Source organism: Passer domesticus, chromosome 1 (assembly GCF_036417665.1).
Source record: "Passer domesticus isolate bPasDom1 chromosome 1, bPasDom1.hap1, whole genome shotgun sequence".
In the NCBI taxonomy this organism is placed as follows: domain Eukaryota; kingdom Metazoa; phylum Chordata; class Aves; order Passeriformes; family Passeridae; genus Passer; species Passer domesticus.
This window is the reverse complement of record NC_087474.1, coordinates 75254903-75279532: the sequence shown is the minus strand read 5'-3', so window position 1 is coordinate 75279532 and position 24630 is coordinate 75254903. Positions and strand designations below refer to the sequence as shown.

The 24630-nt window shown below is 38.9% G+C and overlaps 1 long non-coding RNA gene across 8 annotated transcripts in view; it reads left to right on the top strand.

Annotated features, from left to right (window-relative positions):
* The first annotated feature begins 5815 nt into the window (after positions 1-5815).
* Positions 5816-24630, top strand: part of LOC135303360 (uncharacterized) — a 33260-nt gene continuing 14445 nt past the window's right edge. Inside the window, exons 1-5 of one of the 8 annotated variants that reach the window (XR_010364853.1) lie at positions 5818-5991; positions 6513-6633; positions 7698-7767; positions 20816-20982; positions 21703-24606. This is a non-coding gene — a long non-coding RNA (uncharacterized LOC135303360). Of the gene's footprint in view, positions 5992-6512; positions 6634-7697; positions 7768-8255; positions 8913-20815; positions 20983-21205; positions 21649-21702; positions 24607-24630 lie in introns of those variants that run through there. The other 7 variants (XR_010364859.1, XR_010364856.1, XR_010364852.1 and 4 more) reach the window with 7 other exon arrangements.

The following is a 24630-nucleotide window of genomic DNA, read 5'->3' as shown; positions in this document are numbered from 1 at the left end:
AAAGAACTGCAAAAAGTCACATAAGGAAGGAGAAACAGGGCTTACAAATTATTTAAATAACTATATTTCTCTCAGTTTCATCATTCAGGTAGGTAATTAAGTATGTGTAGCCATCACATGCAATTTGAACAGTACCTGCACATCGCCTCAGCTCTTATTGAATTCTTTACTGCAGATGTCTGAGCACGTGAGTAATGGGGCCAGGAATATGAGTTATTTCAACCTCCATGACCACTTGGAAGGCAAACAAGTATTCTTTGTAAGTTTTTGTTGTCTTCCCTAGAACCACCAACTTCAAAGACCACTGAGCAGCTACGTGGGCTGCTCAGCCAGATGCTCCCTGCAGTTATGAACAACAGACTGGCAAGAATATGTTCCCATAATCTCTGTTTCCTGCTGTTTCACTTCCAGGTGAGAGGTGGTGATCAGTGATTTGAATCACTGAGCCTTTTTTCCCATGCCCCATCACATCCAAGTGGGGGACTCACATCCCCCACTTGCAGTCCTGCATTCTAAGCAGGAGTATATGGGAGGTTGGTGTTAGTTTTGCCATCTGTAAAATTAGGATGTTCATATTCACAGTAACCCCATTTTATAATGATGAAACAAGCAGCTCTTGAAATGTTTTTAAAGGGAATAAAGAGGCTATAAAAGTATTCGTTGCTGTTACTAAACAAGCACTCTGAGGTGAGCAATTTCCATTATGTCAAAAACATTTAGCAACAATTTCTCTATGGGAGCTGGAAGAATATAATTCATAAAAAAGGTGTGGAAATACTACAGCTAACTAAGAGAGACTCTTAAAAGCTGTTTTACTTTGTGAAGAGCTGCAAACCATCAGCGACAAAAAGAATTTTTAAAGTTGTCAAGTAAGGCCAGAAAGGCATTGCAGGGAAATAAGAGCCATCCTGGAAATGGTTCAAAAAAGAGAATGCGGAATCTCCCACCTGTGAAGGGACAAACAAAGCAAGCAGTGGAAAAATGAGGGCTGACATTTGTGTCATATGTGAAGAAGACAGAGTGGATAACAAGAACTGACATGTGGGAAGATGCCTTTGTCAAATTGCCAGAAGTTCCAGAGCTGTGACACCCTGCTGAAGGCAGATGAGGTTGGGAAAGATGAGTGCACCATGCCACCTTTCAAAGGTCAAGACTTTGCAACAGCATTGATGAAACACTGCCACAGCTGCCACACAATCTAGATAGGGAAAGAAAGCTTTCATTCCTTCTTGCAACACAAAAATTGAAGGGAAATCTAATAATTAGCCTATTACAGGATAGTCAATCATTTAACTACTGAAAATCAGGGGAGGCATATTCTAATCTCATTTCACTTGAGAAATCCTGTTGCCTTTATTGGCAGAATTTGTGCCACTGATGGGAAATCTCTCATTCTGACTTCAAGAGCAGTTGTTCTCTGGCGGCCTGATTCATTAAGTTAATGGGACACTTTCTCTTGAGTCCTCTGAGAATAAGATCTGTGCACTGATAAATCTCAGTAGTTTCAAAAGTTCATCTAATCAAAGGTGATCTGAATGTCTTCCATCCAATTACTGCACCAAAGACAATCAGTTTCATAATACTTCCAGGTACTGCTCTTTCAGCTGGGCCCATCAAGCCAGGAAAACCAGTTCCTTGCACTTTACTGTACATCTGTATCCTTGCCTGTAGCTCCTGAAAACCCAGAGAGAAAAAGGGCAGGATGGGGGGAAGAGTGGAACAGTCTCTGTTATGCCAGCACAAAGAAGTGGGGTTAAGAGTTTAGGAAATATTCAGACTATGATGTCATTTTGTTTAAACCACTACAATCATTCCTGGGTTTTGAACCACAAAACCTATAATCTCTTTTTGTGAAAATTCCATGTTTTCTTCTCTTCCATGGCATCTTTGTCCCAGACTCTGGTCCAGTGTTTCCTTGTCCCTCTTTCCTCACATTTTTTACCTTCCTATCCTTCATGTCCACTTGTTTTTCCTAAATAACTAATATATGGGGTTTATTCCAAACAGTTTATTCTGTTTGTTGATTTTCTTCTATTATCAGGGATGTTGTCTCTTTTGTGCACTTACACTACCCATGACTGCCACATTTAGACAGCTACACGTCTGAGGCACCCTCTCCTGATTGCCAAAATGTCAAAGTGCTCTTTGCTTCTAATACACAATGATTCATTGTCCTTACATTCCAAACTATGACCAAGACACTACATTTTGGTATGACTTTTACGATGCATAATGTACTCACACGATATTCAGGAAAGGTCTTGCAATAAAAGCAGTAATCCCCATTTCACCAATGGAAGTTCAGGTGAATCCTGAACATCAGGAAAATCCACCTGCTTTGTACTTCCCTAGCATTGGTGATTAGATTATGTTAATGGCTGTGTAAGTGAGAATAGGTTAGCTGAAACTGATATATAAGCAGTCTCACCGTTTGTAGGAACCCAGTGCAGACTTCATGTTTCCTTGTCATGCTGCTTCCGGCCGCTTGTCTTTGTCTGCGGCACTGGGCAGCTCTGATTTTCTTGAGAGGCGCTGGAAACTAGGCAGTGCACATTGGAAACAAGTGCTGCACAAAAACTAAGGGAAGGTGCTTTGCTAGTCAGATTTTTGTTCTGACTGCAAAGTGTTGGTGAGTGGGAGTGAAGAAGGCTGTACAAAAGATGGAATAAAAAGCCATCATACTGCACTGGTCTTCTTCAGCACTGACTGACTGCTAATCTTTCCCATTTCGGTGCACCTGATGGAGATGAGAGATGGAATAGTTAAACTGCTCTCAGTTACAATGGCTGACCTCACTGGGGTCATGTGCTTGGTCTGAGTAATTGTCTACGTGTTAACAAGACCTGCATTTAGAGGAGCAGAGAACAAAAGGGGTAAATTGCCAAAATTTATCTGCCTATACTATCCATTCTTACTAGGGACCAACTTGAGCAAATGTTCCTAATTCCATCAAGGGCATTTCTTCCATTTAATGAGCACATAGGAAAGAGAGGCATTGTTCAAGTACAAGGGTTCAGTTTGCAGCAAGCCACAAATCACATTTCATTTATCAGGCCTACAGATGACAGGATATCATCAAATCCCCTGAGAGTCATATTCATTAAAAAGAAATCTTAAGTAATTACAACAATTAATTGACTTGAAACAGTTTCGGGTGGAGAAGGTTTACATAATTCATTTGCCAGACAAAACAAGCCTTATGAAGTCAGGGCAACATATTATTTAGAAGCATCCTCCTCTTCCTGTCATCTTGAAAAGCACAGGATAACATCAAACACCTGGAGTCAACTGAAAAGAGCAAACAAACAAACAAAAGACAGGAAAAGAACCTGAACTTTTATAACTTTATCAAAGAGATAATGTTTCACTGACCTGCTCTGATCATTACTTAGAAACCAGAGAATAAAGTATTCTCCTATTTCTCCTTGTTTATTCTAAATAGGCAGAGGATTTCTAAAGATTAGTTATGTAATAATAAAACTTGAAAACTGGGCAAACTAAATCACTTCACACAGCCTCTGTACAATGCAGACATTATGTGTGTCTAGTTGCAAACTTATCGCAAAGTTTCCTGCTGGTTGTGAAATTTGCAGACTTATTTTGCTCCTTCCTGTTGACTTATCCTGAATTTCTAGATATCAGAATGCCATTCTCATGCCCATACCATGAATAAAAAGAAATATTCCTCAGATGAAACCTATTATGCTACCCAGTATTTTCTTGTCTCCTCTAACTTGCCTGTTTCCCAGTTTTATTTCTTGTTTTATATTCATTTTACACAGAGGTTTTTCCTGTTCCATGGATGTTTAATCTCTAATACAGTATGGTATTAATCCATGAGTAGGACTTCTAGGTATTACAGCAAACACGCTGAGATTTCCACAATAACTCAAACTTCTGGAGCTGAGAGAAGTTCTTTAAGTGCTCAGACTGGTTTTAAATGTGCTACTATTTCTGTTGGTGGCCCTAGTTGGTCTCCACTTCTCTGCACATACATATCAATATCTTTGGGGAAATAAAGGAAAAGAATAGTCATGGTTCACAAAAAGTATTTGCCAGAATAACAGTCACAGAAAAGCAAATGCCAGAAATACCCTGGGATGTTTATGAAAGTGATTAGATTCAATACATAGGTATACAATTCATCTATCATATAGCTTCACTTGAAGAATAAGGCAAATATTATTAAAATACTTAAAACATAGTTTCCTACATAATTAACAAAGAATCTGAAACTCTACCTAAAAATAAATAAATCCTCAATTCAAATGATTAGTGATACACAGTGTCAGTGGGCATGCTGACAAAAATCAGTGCCAGTATGTGACAAGACACAATGCCATCTTTATGAAACTGACAGTTAAAGATAGTTTCTCTTCATGAGTTTCTGGCCTCTATTCTTTGCCTGCTATTTCCTGTCACTAACAAAGATCCTTGTCTCATTTCAAAGCTCACCCCATGATATCTCCAGGAATGAAAAAGAAATTGATCCTTACTTCTATTAATACCATACAGTGGGAGAATAAATAACAAATTTCCTGTATTTTCTGGCTATCTGTAATTTCAAAAGATTAATTTCAGATATATTCTCTCTAATTTCCAGATATTCTGATTATTTTTCAAGTCATCACTGCCTTTCTTTGAAGAGTTTGAGCTGCCTGACATGGTGGAAAAGCCCACATATTTATGAGTTTTAATGAGGTGTCCTTTCTAAATGTACAAACATATAACCCTAAAACACATGTCTTATGTGAATTCCATCACTCTGGTAAAATGCAAGAAGGGCAAGTAATTTTGTTTTTCTTAATTTGTTAAGCAGTCTATATCCATCAAAATAAGGTAACATAGAAGGGTTACATTTGCCTCAAATTTCTATATGCTTTAGAGGTTTAATTTGCAATTCACAAAGACTGAGTATGACTTTGATACTCAAAATCAACTGAAGGAGGGATTTCTATACAAGCGTTGTGTTTTCTCCTCTGATTCTGACCACATCAAGCAGTGTGAGAAAAGAACAGAACATATAAAAGCACTGTGCATGTTATTTTATAAAAGACTGAGGAACCAACCCATCACAAATAAGACGTCGTGACTGCAGCAATGATTAATGAGATGCTAAGAGTAAGTGGAAAAAAAGTATTTTCTGCCTAAGCATAGAATCAGAACATTCTGCAAATATTTTCAGTAGTGCATATGTGCTGGAGCCTACATAGCAGAAGAGATGCATTTAAGTAGCACAGATAATCCACACTCTGAAATCCAGAACATTACAAATGTAGACAACCTAAAGAGAAATGCTACTAAACTGTCAATTAGGCAAGCAAGCTAAGTAAAAACCTTACCAACAAGAGAAAACTGGAGCTTGATGGCTGATTGTAGATCATGATAGAGCTGGGGCTGATTCCTGCCACAGCTCCCATGGAGGCAGGTCCCACTGAGAGCATCAAGGTGCATCTCAGCACAGGCCATCCCTAGCAGATCCTGAGCTTTTGCCTGCCAGAACCTACTTGAAAAAAGAAACTCTGCCCAATGCCCTTATACTATCTCATCTTGGGAGCCTAAATCCAGATACCCCTTGGAGGGGAGAAAAGGCTCAGTACTTGTGTGTCCCAATGACTGCCAGGTCTGGGGCTGTGCCCCCACCATGACTCCCAGAGACACTCCCGAGATGCAGCATTCCTCACAGCCCCCCTGGGAGCCACCTCTCCCTCGGGCACCTGGGGGAGCAGGAGTGTGCCTCAGGGAGAGGTGACTGTCGCTGGAACATTTCCCATTGCAGGATTATTTCCCCAGGGCAGCCTCAGCAGCCATGGCATTGCCATGCACAGCATGCCTGGGCCCACCCAGGCTGTGTCCCCACAGTTCTGAGGGGGCTGTGATGGGATCGAGTCCTGCCTGCACTGGCGCCAAAAGCATAGAACCACAGGACTGCGCAACCCTCCTGCCATAATTATTTTTTTACTTTTTCTTGCTAAGAAACAATTTAGCAAGGTGGGTTTAAGCCCTGAGCCCCCATGTACTTTGACCTCTCGCCCTGTCCTTACTCCTCAGACAGCGGCCTCTCACTGCTGCTGGTTCCCCTGCAGGCCTCCACTGCTGGTATGGAAGGATCCATGGCAGCAGCCAGGATTTGGGCTGGCTTAGCTGGTGGGACAGGGCTCTTCCTCACAGCCACCACTGTGCTCTGCCCCTCACAAAGACGTATGGGGATGTGCGTGGGCTGCAACTCTCTGAGGAAGGGAGCTTCTTTCCACCACCTCCTCATAGCTCCAACCAACACAGGCACACAGGCCTGTTGTTACACTTTTCCTTGTGAACCTGAGTAAAATTTGAGAGTGTGGCTGTGAGGAAAGGAATGGACTAACTGTCTCTTTATTGCAGTCTTAGTTTTTTTTCAGATTTCTGGGGTTTTTTTCCCCTCTCAAATTTCTTTCCAAAGCCCATGAGGTAGAAGGATCATTGTTAAAGAACTATACTGATTTTTTAATATGCACTTTGTTTTCCAAAATAAGGAGGCAGTGTCATAACTGGTGTGATCCAGCCTCTTCAGTAACACAAGTGCAGATCAAATGAAATCCAGAGCAGCAAAGGCCTTTTCTTTGTCTTACTGGTTATTGCTGGGTGATGCTGCTGGTAAGTGTTCATCTACACTGCCTGTAAAAGGAATAAAATCCATTTTGTGTCTGTATAATTGCATTCATCAGGTACTGTTTGACCTCAGGAGACAGTTCCTCCATAGCCTTCCGTACTTCTTTTTCTTCTCAATTCTTTTAAGGCATTCACAAATTAAAATTAAGAAAACCAGAACAGCACTTCTTTGGAGGCTTCAGTTTTAAAACAGAACAAAAGAGAAAAAAGGCCTGGAACAGAAAATATCTTTATTTTTGCAGAGAAAACTCAAGGTCAGCAGTCATTCCAGATGGTTTATGGAAAAACACAGCAGTTTTAGACTGTGGATTCAGAAGTAGTTTAAGTCCCATTGAAAGGGTGTGGGACAATTTCCCCCCTTGTTAAGAAGACAAAGAGGTTTAAAAAATGTATGTAAGTCAAAGAACACAGAAAATCAAAGCAATACAAAAAGAGAAACAGCACTTCTTTGTGTAATTCACTTTTGTCAAGTATAACCCTGACAAAAGGGGCAGCTTTTCAAATGGCGTAAACAATTGTCACTCTGCTGACCTCAGTAAACTTGCTCTGTCAGGAGATATGACCCTCTTGGTAGCTCTCAAGGCACAACAATAATAACTAAAAATGCAGAAAATTACCTAGAATTATTCACATTTTTAATATTGTGCTTAATAAATCCAAAATCCATGGAACTCAGTAGGAGATTTTAATTTAATCTATCAGTTTTGGATTGCCATGTTCAAACTAAGCATAAGTCTACAGTCATGTTACAAACCCTAAAAAACCAGTGTTTGCAATGGAATTGCTGACAGATCCTTAACCACAGTGGTGCTAGGGAGTCACTATAATATTGTAAATAAGGTGAATAGGCTCTTCTTATCTCATTTCACAGCTGAGCAGTGTATTGCGAGATAAATCAAATCAGGGTAAACGGTTTCATCTAATAAACTGGGTCAACATATAATGTATTTTTCAGGTTTGCACTTTCATTGATTCTCATTTGATTTAAGAAGAGATATTTCAGTTTGTGTTTACAACATTTTAAAATACCTCTTTTGCCCCTTCTCTAGAGAGCAAGCAAACAAGAAAGAGACTATGCAAGCTGGTAGCATCACAATAATGTCAAGTTTTCTGTTTTCTGTAAGTTCTGCTTTCCATTTTTATGCATCTGGGAGAGAGTGGGGGTAGGGAATGAGGGAGTTACTATCTCATATCTGCATTTTCTCAATAATGTTTTAGTGATGTTTGCTAATGTATCATTCATTAACCATCAGCCACTATAAAAAACATAATCTATCTCACAAAGTGGACATTATTATCGCATTAAATCATTTCACAATATACCTGAACGGTTCCACATGAGGGGCCTGGCCTGACTGAGCTCAAATGCCTTGGGGGCAAACTCTTCAGTAGTAATGAGATACGAGGTCTGTCTGTGATGAATATGATATTACTCGTGTCAGTGGCTGTGGACTGCACCCAGAATATTTCTTCTTGCAGGGTTTTTTTTTTTCCCCATTGCAAAGGAACTCAGGCAAAGCACTATTAACCCAGTAAATGAAGCTCTAAAGATCACAGAGTGTGCCCATTAGTCGACAAGATTGTGACTAATCCAATTTTTCTTGCAGGGAGCAATTCTAATGCTTCTGTAACATCTGGGGATGGCAGGGCCTGCATTACTGATGAAGCTGGATATTTTTTCTTCTGCCTTTTTCTTCATAGAAGAACAATTATTGCACTTATTTATTTCATTGCTTCTCCCCCCTCCCCCACATTTTCCCTCTGACTACTTCTGCCCTGATAACCTCTTTGAAGATGGTTAAAATAATATTCCAAGCTGACAGAAGAACCAGAAAGGGTGACTGTGAATGAGGCTAAAAAAGATACCCCTTGTGTTTATTGGACTGTGGACAGAAAATGTGCTTGCTCAATGAAAAAAAAAAATTATGTTCCCTTAAAACAAGAAGAAAAAGGACCTAGAACACTGTTATCATTCACCACTGATGGCATGCTGTCTTAAATTTCAGAACTGAAAGAGATTGTCATCTTGCTTCTACTTACTCTGGTAAAAACATTGACTATTACTCTTTGTGTGACAGCATTAAACACCAGAAACAGTAAAATCCTGCTTTGCTGATTTATTTATTGCCAGTTATGGAATTTTATTCTAATATGCAGTGCCACTGAGGAAGGCTGGGGCAATTTTGTTTGGATATAACTTCAAAAAATGTTTTACAATAATAAAAAGAAATCAAATTCTGATGGCTAACATATATAGATTTTAGAAGCTTATTTTTCTGTGTTCAGAAATCTTCACCTGATCAAAGATGGAAAATATGCTAAATACCAAAAGAGTCCTGTTTTTATGGGTAGGATGGAAGAGTAAGGATTGATTAAGGCGAGTTTGCTGTACCTTCATTTGCAGAGTTGCAACATGGAAAAGAAGTTCAGGGATAGAAAATAAGTTAGGGAATTCTGCACCTAACTGCTTAGATCTTTGATTGAAGATGTTATTGTTCTCAAAGATCAGCTGCAAGCCTGTGAATTTTAGTAGTGGTTATATTCAGTGTTTCATGCTGAATACCTCTTGTGAATCTCCCCTGCAAAACTATTTTGTTGGATTCCACACTGAGAATTAAAGTTTCTCCAATATTCAGAGCAGCTGAGCTAGAGCTCTACTTCTCTCATCAGCTGCTATTCAATTTTTATTATTTTATTACAGTATCTCACACTGTGGCTGTATCTCTGCAGGAAATATTGTCTCTTCAATGTATCACAGGTAGTCCAGATTCTGGAAGCAGAAACACATTTTTCACAACATATTTATTCTTCTAACTGGAACCAGAATCCAGAGTTGTACATGAACAAGAAAGAAAGATAAAAGGTTCCAGACTATGGCTTTTCTTCTCGTTTCTAGAGTCACAGGGTGTGATGAGGAGGACTCTGTCAACTGTCAATAACAATTCTGCTGTGGCTCACAGCATGAAATATCTCGAGGATATCACCAAATTATTTGAGCAAGAGTCCTTGAAGAGCTGGTGCTAGTGAACATGAGGAGATTCATAAAGGAAGTGAGAGACTAAGATCAGCATTTGCTAATATTCGTAACAGTGTAAATGTAGCAAATAGAAACGAAAAGGGTAGAAGATTTGATGGTATGCTAACCACCTGGATGTTTTGGCCATTAAATAGAAAGGCATGTTAATTTAGAGAAAACTGGAGATGCCAAAGAATCACAGAAAAAGTCAAAGAGTCAGATGTAGGAGTATTTCTTATGCAGAACAGTCAAAACAAAAGAAAGGTTCAAGGCATGAACTATCTTTGATGCTATCAGTCCAGCTGAAGTACTAAAAACTGGCAATGCAGACAGTGGCTTTCATCAAGAGGAAATGGAGAGAAAAGCAACACAAAAAGGAAATGCTATTACTGCCTTTAGGAAGCTGTAGTTTAGTTTCACAGACAAAAATCATGTTTAATCTGAGGTGCTATTTATCATTCAACAAGAAAGCAAACCATGAAGTCTGCAGTGTTTTGTTACGTGGTTAAGAAAGAATGTAGCAAAAATATGCATTTTGTTGCAAATCCCCCTGTCAGGGTTTAGCCTAAGTAAATTACACATATTTTGAACTCTTCTTTAATTACCTGAGTAGTCTGGAAAATCTGTTTGTCTGGTTTGAGATTTCAGGGAGGTTTAAGGTAGCTACTACTGAGTTGCATACATTATGTATAACCAATACCGGTAGCTGAAGTTGGATTGAAGGACTCTAAGTCCACTCCAAGCCAGCAACAGAACTGTTCTTGGACCCACTGAGCCAAGATTTCACAGGCAGATTAATTTTGGCACTTGTCACTGTGCCCATCTAATTCTGTTGCTCTTGGGTGTTCTCTGAAACAACCAAAACAGAAGCCAGCTGGTGATATGACAGGATGATATGCAGAATGAGGATATTGCCACGTCACTTTCCAGAACAGATTAGCCAGGAACTTGGCCAAATGTGTCTTACATGCCTTTCCTGACACATGCATGCATGTAGTATTGAAAAGGAGTCTGAAAGAGAGGGAACACTTGTGCTTGTGACTGAAGTGATTAAGTATGCAGGTGTTTGTCGGATTAGGCCTTTAAAGCACATCTTGCCTAACAACCACAACTGTTATGGCTGTAACTCATGAATCAAATGGAATTAGTTGATGTATGATAATGTTACAACACTGGCAGATGAGAGGTACTTATTTTTGCCTTTGAAGTGATAACAAACTCCATAAATTTTAACGTCAATTTTAGCTATTATTATCTCTGCAATTTAATTGCATTTAAATTGTTGTTGGTTGTTGTTTTTTGGGGTTTTTTTTGTTTTTTTGTTTTTTTTTTCATGGTTGGCCATTTGTCAAAAGCTACCTTTGACTTTCTTTGGAATAGCCGAATCTGGTAAGTTGCCAGTTAGCTTATGTGAGGCCACAGCAAAACTGCTCTTGACTTCAATGATATCAGGTTTGCACTCATAGCTTCCAGCATGGTTTGCACTGACATGCAAATCCAAATTCAGCTATAAGATGACAGCAATAGGATTTTTTTGAGCCTACAGATTGCTAAACTGCCCAAAGCATGCTACTTTCTTATGTATTTGCCTATAAAAACATCTTGAGAACCTTTGTTGTGCCTGGGTAATTCCAGCAGTGATAGCATCAGAGAACAGTCCTTGCAGACAGTGTTTATTACAATACATGTAATTGAAAATCAAAGTCTTAAAAGCTCTTTTGATGATGGGTCATCAAAACTTGACCAATTCAATAATTGTGAAGTTTATTTTTTCCACTGGTGTTTGTCATCATACTTTACAATTGATACCTGGTACACTTTTGCTGTTTCAAAACCTATTGAGTTTTCTTTCTTAAATTCCAAGAGAACTGTTGCAACTCACTTTAATATTAACTCCAAATATAATTTTACATTTTTCATGTCAAAGTCTTTAAATACTTCTTGATAGTTAAATTGGCAGTAACTGCAGCCATTGCAGGGTCTTGAACAGAACCTAAGGGGTCACTCTACTACTAACTATGCTTAGACATTAAACTAGTAGTTATTGAATTGTCCTGCTAACAATTTTATCACTGCAGAATGTTATTTTAATGCTTCTAAAAAAGCCACAAGTATTTGGGAATAAACTGTGTCCCAGCTATCGAGGTACAAGAGTATTCCTAAAGATGGTTCTTAGGTAAACTTGGTAGTGTGGAACTGGGAACAAAAGCTGGGCAGCACTAAGGCTGAATAGCTCCATCTGCCACCATGTATCTCTAACATTTTTCAGGTGACCCTGTTAGAGCACCCAGCGTAGCAATAAAGTGTTGCATAGGCAACAGGAACTTTTCAGGCTTTTTGAATTGGCCTGATAACAGTGTAGCTACACTTATTGCTACAGGTAAGTGGTTGTGTAGAATTGCTTGCTTTAGCTTCAGCAGAGTAAAGTAATCTAGTTCAGAAACTACAGTTAAGTATAAGCACAGAACTAGGATATTTGCCACTTGACTTCAGTGGGAATCTTTTTCTTCTTCCCCTGGAACAACAGAAAAAAAAGACACACTGTATTTTTTTACTTAATATTGAAAAAGGCACTTCATTTCTGTTAGAGGCATTGGAAGCTGGAACAAGAGTCACAGGACAGCAGGTGGAAGGGAATATTTAGGAGCAGTGTTATCCAGAGTTACAGGTAAATGGCTTTTCAGATGTTATGGCTGTCAGTGTAAAGCAGCAACCCACTTGAAAATGACCATAAAGGAATGATCATAACAGGTATGTAAGAGGAAAGCAGTCAAACTTATGGGATGCGGTTGTGCTAAACCAATGGGAGCTTCATCCTTTTGTTCAGGAATAACTACAGTTCTTTCAGTGTTATCTCAAAAAATGATTGAGTGAAGTTTGTGCCTGATTCTGACAGGGCTAATAGGAAAAGAGGCAAGCAACATATTTTTAAATGATAGTGCAGTAAACGGAAGTGGATCTGCTCGTGTAGTAATGCTCTATTAATTAAGATCATCGGGAGGCATGAGGAAGGAAAAGTAGAAGAGACGGAAATGTTTAAAAAAATTATTCAAGGTATTATTTATGAGCTCTATTTCTAGGACTGCTGCTAGTGTGGTACCTCTCTCAAAAATAAATTATGGAGGCTGGTGCTGCATAATGGAACAATTTACAAATAGAAATGAAAGAAATGTTTTTAATTTTGACCTCAGCGACTCCAGTAAGATCAGTCCTTTGCTGGTTTAATATTGTTTCACAGTTTGTGCTGTTAAATCAAAAGGTTATCTATAATACATCTGGCACTATTAATGCAAAGGATCAGGGGTATTCAACAGACATTTATTCATTATTAATATAGATAATAAAGGATCATTTATGAGGTTACAGATGAGATTTTTATCATCAAAAGCTTAAAAAGGGAAATGTATTTTTGCTCTAGGACAGAGATGAAAAGAGTCAGTAATGGGAAATGTAAGAGTCAACATGAAACTGTCAAATTCATTCTTTTCCTGAAGACAGCTAGGAGTTGATGGCAGTGAATGAAAAACAAAATAAAATTAAATGTTTTTGCTGTAAAACTGCTTTATTGACAGGGAGGGGCTTTCAGTGACAGTGTGGTTTGCTGATTTTATCCTTTAGCAAGACAGTTATGATGTTTCTCCCTCATACAGCTGAGCTTTTCAATGTTTTTTAAGAAGATCTGGAGTGGGAAAACATATTTGTGTCTCAAGAACTTCTGGAAGCTGTTTGAAATTGAACTTGAAAGAGTGGAAGTCACAGCTCAAAAGCCCCTTCATTTTTGAGTACAAACATCCCACTCCTATGTTTTGTGTTGTAGGTGTGTAAATCTGTGCCTTAAGGTGGTACAATTGCTGTTAGCAGTAGAAGGATATGCAGAATATGTGAAGCAGGAGTAACAAGAAGAGAAAAATATTGAATTTTTTGCTGTCTTGTGGTTGCTGGTATTACGGGGGTGGAACAACCCCCTAGTGCTACTGAGGTGGCTTATGAAGTGACAGAACTTGATTCATTGAGCCAGTGGAGATTTCTTAATATCACAGGACTCATAACATTAGTGGAGACTGCCCCCTGCGTTCCCAAGGCTGTAGTTGCCTAGTGAAGTATTGCCTGTATGAATGGTGAATGCAGGGATATTCAGACTTAAGGCTAAAATTCTCTCCTCGTTTCACCTACCAGGCTTATCTAGGACAGTTGCTTGAATCAGCTTCTAGGGTTCTCAGAACATTCAATTATCTTGTTTCCCATATGACCTGCAATACCCAGGGGTGGATTTGGAATCTGATGAAGTTGTTTCTGATCTGAGGGTATGGACTGACCAGTCTGCTGGAGATGACCTCAAATCCTCACTAGGAACAGCGGAAGCAGTAAAATAGAAATACTTGCATTGGAAAATTAATTTCATTACTTGGATATTTTGCCTTGTCTAGAGTTTGGGTACAATTCTGCAAATCCTCATTTGCAATCCCCTTTTCCCTTGTTTGCTTAGGCCTTTTTCATGCCAGGGAAAAAGAGTCTGCATTCCCCTTGCTATGTGAGAGATCTTACAGAAATTTACAGCCTTTTCTCAATCTTGGCAGGCATTATAGAAATGAGCAAATATGAATTATGTGATCCAAAGTATTTTGTTTGTTTGTTTTTAAGTTTTTGCTTTTTGGCTCACAATCTCACTGAAAGAAAAAAATTCCAAGGGTGTGGAAAACCAGCCCTTTTTGAAACTTGATCAATAGAGAAAAAACAGCATCATTATCTGGATGTGAAAACTGGATCCACTTTCCCCTTCCTCCAAACCAAACAGGGTTTGAATGTTTTACATTTGAAACTGTGAAGAACACTTGAATATAAAATAAATATTTTATAAGCAAACAAATTAATTTTCCCTGAAGGTGAAGAATGGAGAATAATCCCTGGATGAGCTTGAGAACTCAGATTCTTCATCACTTGTCAGAATTTATTGCAATATGATGTATCACAGAGGTTCAATGAGAAATGGAGCAGAGCACAATAGGAATTTCCTTGTTGAACTTACTTTCTTTTAGTTGGCATTCCAGCCTCTAACTTAAACACGATGACAGGTAAGCCCCGACTAATCTATCAGAGCCTTACGAGTTATCTCCCCAGCTTCCATTTCAGCCTTCTATAGATATTACTGTTGCAACAATGAGTTAGCAGGATTTAATTTGCATGTGTCTCACTCAGCTGCTTTCCTGCAAAGTTTACTGAACTGAGTTGCTCATCTGAGTTACTGGAAAAGCAGCTGTAGTGTGAGAGAGACCACTCTTCAGGCTCTGATGTGGGACTTTTAATCCTTACACAACTTGTGAAATCTTGTAAGATTGGTCTTCCTTGAATATATGACACAAAACAAACATGTTTATAAACAAACATTTGGCTGCAGGACATCCCAGGTATTGCAGATAAGTTTTAACTTTCGATTATCCATCAGTTTATATAGAAAACAGAGCATTTTAAATAACAAGTGAATTTAGACAGTTCAACAAGTTTTATAAGTTCCTTCTCCTTTTTCACCTCAAGTCTCTAACAGGAATGGATTCATATATTACAGAAAGTCATTGTTAGTCCCAGGCACAGCATGTTCTGCCAATGAACAGCTACTTATCTAGCTGATCACCTTAGTAACATCTGTAGTCACTCGTGGAAGCTGATGGAGACCTGTGAACATGCACAGATGACCTCCAAGCTGCAGAAGCCATGAGAGGACATCAGAAAGATGAAGAAGTAAAACAGATGGCAAGTTTGAGAACAACGTGGGCTAATGTTTTAGCTGGGCAGTGCCCTGTATTTCAGTCAGAAAACATTAAATCCTACATGATGTGCTATCCTATCTGGCAATACAAATGCCAAGGTCTTTTCTATCAAAGGAGCTTCTTAAAATTCATGAGAAGCAATCAGAAAGATGATATATGTGTAGAAAGTGAGAAGAAAGTGATTGATACATCAGGCAAATACATACCTGCCCAAGTCATTAACATTAGGGAGGGAGAAAGGATACCATAGTTCACAGAGAAAATGCAGTTTATAGAAATATCTCTGAAAGCATTCAGCTAATTAAAGGCCTGACACAGGAAAGTATTATTCACATGAGTAGTCAAAATGGTAATCAAACCACCACTGTAAGGACAACTCATGAGTAAAGCTTTGCTGTCAAGACCTGAATGAAGCAAATGCGTGAAAAGCCTGCACTGATGATTAAATCCTGTGCTTGTTAAAATGTAATAATTTCAGTGACAGGGAAGAGATTTGATTAGTGTGCTTGGACAGGGCGGCATTATTATAGAGGAGTGATTTATAGTATAGAGAGGCACAAAATGTACAGATTTTTTTGTACACATTTAAACAAAATCCAAGGGTATTCTTTTTTACAAAGTAAGGCCTTATGCAATTGAAAGCATTCTTTGATTTTACTGAAGTGGATAGAAATTTGTACAGGTTTCCAGTAAAGAAAAATACCTTTCTAATTGCTGGTTTGATAGATTTATTTTCTATTTTAAAGAAAGTTCAAAAGCACTTTGCTCTTGAATAATTGAGACTCTGTGCAGATAGGTGGCATCTGTGTCAGAGTGACTTCTTGTGCTGTAGATTATGAGGAATAATAATACCTGAGAACTGAGTGTAAATTTCACGAAAAAGTCAAACGTAGTGCACTTAAATCTCTGGGAATCTTTCTGCTGGTATGGTGGACTTTTCTCCAAATGAGCAGATCTACTAGATCTTCTGAGAGTATTTTCTTCACATTTAAATGAAAATTAATAAGGATTTACTCTGTTCTGGGGACACTGAGAAAAAGAAATAGAGTTTCTGTGACTGGCTTTAGAATGCTCCCATGGCTTGGGCAGCACATCACCTTCTCAGCTAATATAAATTTGCACACTTTCATAGCCTTGAATATGGCTGTGATTGTTAATATCAGACGAGGCTCAGGGTCTGCTGTGTTCTTGGAAACTGGCCTCCAGTTACTTCTTCCAGTGCACTAATGACTTTTTCCCAGTGCTCTCATTCCATACCTGTTACTAAAAACAAATATAAACCCCTTCTCTAGGGGTCTGGGGGCCCTGGGACACTACTTGGAAGGCAAAATAATGAAGATGTCCCTATAATTACCCATGAGACTACATCTTGAGCACTGTGTTCAGTTTTGGTCTTCCCACTATAAAAAGGACATTCTCATCCTGACATGAGTTCAGTGCAGGGCCAACGAGATGGCTGGAGGTGGAAACACAGGATATATGAGGGGTGGCTGAGGAGCTTGCTAGGTGATTTTACTTGGAAAGAGGATGTTTTAGGTGAGATTTTATTTCTGTCTTCTACCATCTAAGAAAGCATAAGCACTATTCATACTTAAAGGATGATGGGAAGTGGGACCAAGCTGCAATAAGAAAAATTCTGTTTAGATAGTAGGAAAAAAATGTTCATAATGAGAGCAGTCAAGTATTGGAACACGTTGCCAGAGAGGCTGCACACCCTTCATCTTTGGTGATATTCCAAACTTGCCAGACCAAGTCTCTGAGCACCTAGTTGAACCTGCTTTGTGCTAGGGTTAAACCATTCCACCACACAGGTCCTTTCTAGTCTAAATTATTCTGTGGTTCTGTTTAATCTTGAAGGCAGAGATTTGCTACAAGTGAAACACCACTTCCATACATTATTATGCACTAGAAGAACATCAAAAGTTCATTTCTGGGTTTTCAGTAGACTCAGGTTCTGTTTGTGCAGAATGAAAGTTAAAACCATAGACAGGTTTGTTCATCTTCCAATACAACAGCTATTGGGATATTAAAGGAATAGGAATAAATTCAAAGCAAAGGAAGGAGGGTTTTTCATAGCAATTCTTTCTGTACTATGGAAGCTTGAGGTTCACATGGAGTCCAGGACTGGACAGGCTCATTGAGGTGAAAAATGATGATGATTTCATAAACAGAAATTTCCTCTGACTCTAGAAGTCCCAGAGTTGCAAATTTTCAGTGAACTGAAGTATATTCAAGGCTACTATTGTTTAATACTTTATTCTTATATTTTCCTTATGCATCTACTATTTATCGCCTTCAGAAAAAAGGTATTGGATTAGATGATCTTTTGATCTGACTTAATATAGCTGTTCTTTTGGTCTTTTCTCCTGTTCTAGTGTGTTGAGATAATTTTTTTTCCTTCTCCCCTGGAGCTCTTGGCTAAAGAATGCCCAGCCCTCTGGGAGCAGTGCACGTGCACCTTGCTCATTGCATGGGGCTGCTTAATGCAGTCAGGCTCTTCAGAGACTTCAGCTGTCAAAATCCTTCCAATTCTTGACAGCAGACTTCACAGAGGGTTTATAGAGATTTGAGATTTGATCAAATTTGTGCTAAAGGCATATATCTAGTATGTTCTTCCCACTTTCCAACTTTTGCACTAGAGCATAAAATGTGGGGCATATAATCAACGAATAACCGCAAGATTCTTTTATTAGAACCAGAAAACCACATTTTATCTCAAAAATATTTATCCCTTTTTGCTTTAAAAGTATTAGTGAGACAGATTCTTGCCCTGAAAAATTATTTCATTACAATTACTTAATTAAATGAAAAATGTGATGCGCAAATGAAAAATATGGTCTCATATTGGAAGGTGTTGGACAGATTTAATATCATATGTTACATACACCAATACTTTGAGTTGTGCTGGTTTCTAAACCATACATGTTAGTCTGGACTTACACGGCTCACAGTCTGTAGAACAGCGCAGTTTAAATGCTGTTTAGTTTAGTTAACAAGATGCAGAACTGGGGTGAAGAAGCTACAGACTGAAAACAAAATAAAATGACAACAGGCTTATAAGCTTGGGCGGCTGTTCATGACCATCCAGTACCTTGAATCACATTCAGCTTCAGATTCATCACGTAGGGTTACAGAGTTACTTACATGTTAGTTCGGCACAATAATTTCTGGGGGCTGAGTTGAGGGAAGAAGAGGAGCCTTCATGAACACTCTGAAGCCATTTTTGGGGGCCACATGTTTGTGAGAGATTGGACACTTTGCAGGCTACCCAGAGCCAGCAAACACAAACCAATTTTGCCATGCAGAATCCCTGGTCTGGCCAGCCAGCTCACAACCCACAGGTTCACAGCCCCCCAGCCTCCTGACCAGGCAACAGGAGGATGTGATGCAGGTATGACAGCCACACTACATGACATGATGCCATAGAAAGCCAGGCATTTCCACAGCTGCAGGTTGTGAAACTTCTGACTGCTCACACCTCAGTGGAGCCCTGTCTAGGACAGGGCTAGTCCTTGTCTCTTTGAGAGGGATTCTGAGTTTATAACATGTAAGAAGGCTAGTAATTTCTCCTAGTCCTTCTCTTTGTACTGCCAGCCTAGTTTTTGGTGGGAACTATTTCTTAATGGGTATTAATGTAGTGTAGGTCTCATTATGGCTATGATTTCATGTGAGGCCAGAAATGCAAGTAAACTGATGACTACATGATGCTAGTAATATTTTCTGGGTATCTGGGAAGAAGACAATTAAAATACCCAGATTTGATATCATTTATTCAAATGGCTTTCATTGGAAAATATCTTTAGATGTGCAGTTGCTGTGGCCATTTCTAACCTGTTTCTTGTGCAATGCTGTTAAAACAAACAATGGTTCAATCAGCTTCATGTAGACAAATAGGTGGCAGAACCCAGTAAAGTTATAAACTCTTATAAGAGAAAAGAACATCAGCTGTGTGGAGAAAAAACCCATTAACTTTGTTTGTTTGTTGTTTTATCTTTTTTTTAATTCTGATAACAGATAAAACAAGAACTTGTTTTGTAAAATGCTGTAGTGCCCTACACTTAATTTTGCTCTATATGCAAAATTAAGAGAAAACCATTCATTCAGTTAGTTCAGATCTCTTTTCATTCTCACTCTGGATCTCAGTTTCCAATTTCAAAGGAGCTCATTTTGGTTCACAAACCAAATAGAATTTGGACAGTATATCACACTGGAATAAGACTTTGTGACAAAGAGGTATTCAAAGCTCAGTGAAGTGAGAAGTATATTAAGACTGGTATATCCAACATATCCATGTGCATTCCAGAGATATATATCTATATATTTTTTATTACTAATACTAATAAAGGCAGGGCACGGGTGCAGCAGGCCTTAGTTTCTGTCTTTGGGGACTTTCATCTTTAATATAGTCTCTTAAAAATACATGCATTGCTACATTTTTCATTACCCTTAATTTTTTCATCAATCACGTTAATTTATACAGGGGGCACTTAATAATAGCTAATTAACACTTATGACTTTTTAAATTAAAAGACCTTTGGAGAGATTACTGCTGATTGTGAAAAGGTTTTTGTTCCTCCTATTAAAAAGAGAAAGAAAGAAAGACTGAAGATCTGGCTCGGGTGTATGACGGGAACTTCTCTCTTTCTTCATTGATCATACAACAAATGAAAACAGCAAAGGCCTGTGCAAAGACAATACTGCTATTAGCCTATACCCTTGAAAGGTGCCTTTATTTTACCTGATTATTAAGCAGCATATATATTATTCAGCGTGACCTTTAAATAGCTGAAAATTAAATTATAATTTACTGGGGAGATATCTAAACCCATGTAGCTACTGTTAAAAAAAGAAATCCCCATGATGTCATACAATGTCTTGAAAATATATTTTTATTATTACCAAATGAAGAGAGGAAAAACACTGAATTTTGACAATGGAACATTACAATCTCATGGATTGTAATAATACTTTATTAACCCTCCTGTTATTACAGTGAGAAATAGACCATGTTTAGTTTTTGACTGCAATCACTTTTGGATATATCAGGGAGTTGTTGGGATTTGCACCACTTTCCTTCTCTAGTAATGACAGTATGATTCCTTCCTTTTAATAAACTAATGTGTCCCTCAAAATTGAGCATATGTGCTAAATACTTCCAGTGTTCTCTAAATCTCAATGATCTGGCCAGAAAACTTGTCTTGAAAGCATCAGTGAGGACTTTTTGTTCTTTTTTTTTTTTTTTTTTTTTTTTGTGGTTGCTAGTGTCATTGTTCCAATAACTATTACTATAATAGCAGCAATATTTTATGACGACAATGATAATGATGAAGAAGATGATGATGACAATGATTATATCCCACCAACTGGTGTCTCCATTCCCTGACAGAGCCCACAGAAATACTTGACATCTGGAACACCTGTAAGATTCTACTTCACTTTGATGACAACAGGAGGGAATCCAGTCTAGAAGGACAATATTCCATCCCTGACGTAACCTCTGACCACCTCCCTTGCAATGGCCTCCTTCAGCTGCCTAGGGCCTACTCTTTACAGGTGAGCATATCTGACTGCCAGTAACAACTACTGTTTAATGAATATCTTTTTTAGACAGGATGAAAGCAGGCTTGTGCAGTATAAAAAGACCAACATCATCCCTGTTTGAGAGTTTCACTCCTTTTTTTTAGGCACATAGCAGAAGGTGCCACCTTGATGGCAGCAGCATTCTGTAGGCCACATCTCACAGTGAGGCTTGTCTTTTGCACGGTCTGCCTATCAGGAATTAAATCACATGGCATGGTTTGCTGCTGCACTTCAGACTCAACAAAAATTGAAGCCAATTGATATTACCTCAGTTGCTCCTTGTAAAGTTTTCTCTCCAGATCCTTCACCATCTTTGTAGCCCTCCTTTGGACCCTCTCTAACAGCTTTATATCCTTCTTATATTGTGCCTCCCAGAACTGCCCCCAGCACTGGAGGTGAGGCTGCCCCAGCCCAGAGCAGAGCAGGACAATCCCCTCCCTTGCCCGCTGGCCATGCTGTGCCTGATGCACCCAGGACAGGGTTGGCCCTCCTGGCTGCCAGGGCACTGCTGGCTCATGTTCAGCTTGTCACTGACCAGGACCCCCAGGTTCCTTTCCATGGGGCTGCTTTCCAGCCTCTCATTCCAAGTCTGTCCGTACACCCAGGGTTGTTCTGCCCCAGGTGCAGAATCTGTCACCTTCCCTTGTGGAATTTCATGCACCTGGTGATTACCCAGTTCTCTAATTTGTCAAGGAGTCTTTGCAGGACCTCTCTGCCCTTGAGGAAGTTGACAGCTCCTCCAATTTAGTATTATCTGCAAACTTATTTTTTCTTCGAGTCCCACATCCAAGTTGTTTATGAAGATATTAAAGAGCACAATGCTGAGGATGGAGCCCTGCAGAACTCCACCAGGGACCATGCTACACAAGGTGATGTCTCAGCTCTCTCACAGATCCAAAGTGGAGAAAGGAGACAGCCAACAGGGGTGCTAGTTCAGAACACGGAATGCCTGTTTTCCCCTTTCAATCAAGATTTTCTGCAATAAAGGAGTACGGAGTCACCAAATGATGGGAAAAGTATCCTCAGATGCCAAGACAGTCTTAGAGTTGGGGCAGCAGGAGTCAGCAGCAGTGTTATCAGAGGCAATATGCACCAGTCCAGCTGAGCAATGGGACTTGAAGTGTGGTGGGGGCATTTGCTCACTTCTCATTCAAGGAAGGAAGCCAGCCTATATCAGGAATCAAAGCAATGTAACAGAAGGAACTCCTGTGAGAAGGTAGTAAGGCAGTGCAGCATGGCTCTCAAATTGCTTAACATCTTGATGAACTGGAGCAGGACTTGCATATAAATGATGTCAAACAAACATATTCCCCGTAATGCTTTGCCAGTAACCACCTCAACATTATTCATTTTGATATCACTCCACGCTGTGAAAACATGCATGAGCCAGAAGAGCTTTACTGTGTTCTACAGGGTAGAAAAAACAATTATAAATAAAACCAAAAAACAAATAGTCATTATTATATGTTGGCAATTTACTTGATAATGGCCCACATAGTTACAACCAACATCCCTTTCGTCAGGATTTCATCCCACAAGTGCACTCACAGTTTAAAATAGAACTGTTCTAGTATGCTCTGCTGAATTACCAAATAACTGAATAATAATAATTAAAAAGGAATTTGAAAAAACTAAGCTTCAGTTTACAATGGTTTGCAATTGAACACTGAAATTTTTTAATCCCTTAGGCTCGTTAATCCACATTTCCAGAAGGTTCCTGATTTTTTCTCTCCCTACAAACAGAAAAACATTTTTGCATCATTATCTGTAACAGCACCAGTGAGTCATACTTACTTTACTCTCTCAGAAAGCCTCAAATGCTCTGTAGATTGAAGTGTATGAAATTCTGACCCTACATATAACAACAGGCACTGGAAATATCATGTGTTACAGGTCAGGAAGAAGGACGTATGTTTAAACTCTTGATTTTCTTCTGAGAAAGGTTGTAACAATACTTAACATAATTTGAGATAACAAATATTCAGGGAAAGACAGCATTCGTGGTAATTGGTAATGTGTTCTCAGAGAATGGATTTTTTTTCCCCCTACTATCTTCATAAGTAAAGAACAAGGCACTTTACCAACTAATTAATCTCTCTACTTAGCTGTTCAACAATTTAAAATCAGAATCCTTTTTTTTTTATATGACAGCAATAGACATGGTGAAACCCCTGGTGGATTTAATGAAGTCTTTGGCAAGTCTTCCCTTTTTGAGATTAAATCTCTTCTTTGTCTCTTTTTGGGCAGTAGATGGACATTTAAGGTTTACAGTGAGTACAGTTAAGCTTCAGGGGCTTAAACTACATGTTTGACTCAAAGTGGAGTTTCTCTGAAGGCTTGGCTTTTTTCCCTGGAGATTGAACATCTGTTTGATCTCTACTGGAAGACCATGCACTGTGAGATCCCCTTAACTGAAGAAGTCCCCAGCATTTATATGCTGCTTCTGGGGCTTTGTGAACTGCCTTGTCCCCAGGAAGCACTGCTATCATGGCAGTGCATAAATCAGAACTGGAACTTTGATGTAAATGGGGCTGAATCCATTAATTGCTTTAAAAGTCTTTGTGATTTGCATTGTCCCAGAGGACATGCAGTTATAGTGATTCAAAGATCATACTACACTTTGATGTTGTCAGAGCTGGATTCATTATTGCCTGAAATTGTAAGAACAAAGCATTACATGGACACTGGAAATTAGCTGGGAGCCAGTGCAAGGATGGGAACCATGCTATTTCCTTCTCCAGGCTTAATGAGCCTTGGAAGACCCCAGCACTTTCTTGGTATATAGGAGTTTAGTTTCTTTTCTGGATTGCTGTCAGCCTGGCTTCTGAAGTATCAGGATAACAGCCTGTGCATGAGTCTGCCTTATTGCACACATGAGGCACTCTCCGAACATCTTTTAGCTATAAATCACCTTTCAGATCTGTGTTTAGAGTCTCCAAAAGCTGTAAAGATATCTTTGCTCACGGGTAGGTCCTTAAACTCCAGAGTTCAAGTCCCTGTTCAGAAATTGTACTCAGACTTCAGAGCCCAAAGTTGAACTGTATGTGCAAATTTTAGTCTAGCTCTGTGGACCAGAAAACATATCTATTACTTTCCCAGGATTCAGTTAATTCATTATACTGTGTAGAAAGTTAACACACACGTAAGAAAGAAATCAGATTAATTTTGTAGCCTGCACATAAATAATTTTAAAATATATGCATAGAATGGAAAAATGGACAACAAAATAACAGTAATGAAATCAATAATAATAATAGTAATTGGCAATTCCTTTCAGTTTTCCAGACTGGGCAAGGAAGGGTTAAAATGGTTTGTACCAATTATTGACTACAAGATCTGCAAATGATTGCATAAAATTTCCAAAATATGCCTGCAAGCTTCTATTATTGATGTTGTGCCCCAGGACATGCACATATGGATTTAATTGTCTAAAGTGTTTTATTAATTAAATTGCTATGATTTACCTCTCCCATGTTAGCATTTACAGTTTATGAAACAGCTCGTAATTAGGAAATGACTATACTGATGTTGCTTGTTTACTTTGCTAGCAATACATAATAGTGCCACATTCCTCTTTTTAAACCCACCCTCCCAGGCTACCTTTTTTTCTAGCCCGATTAA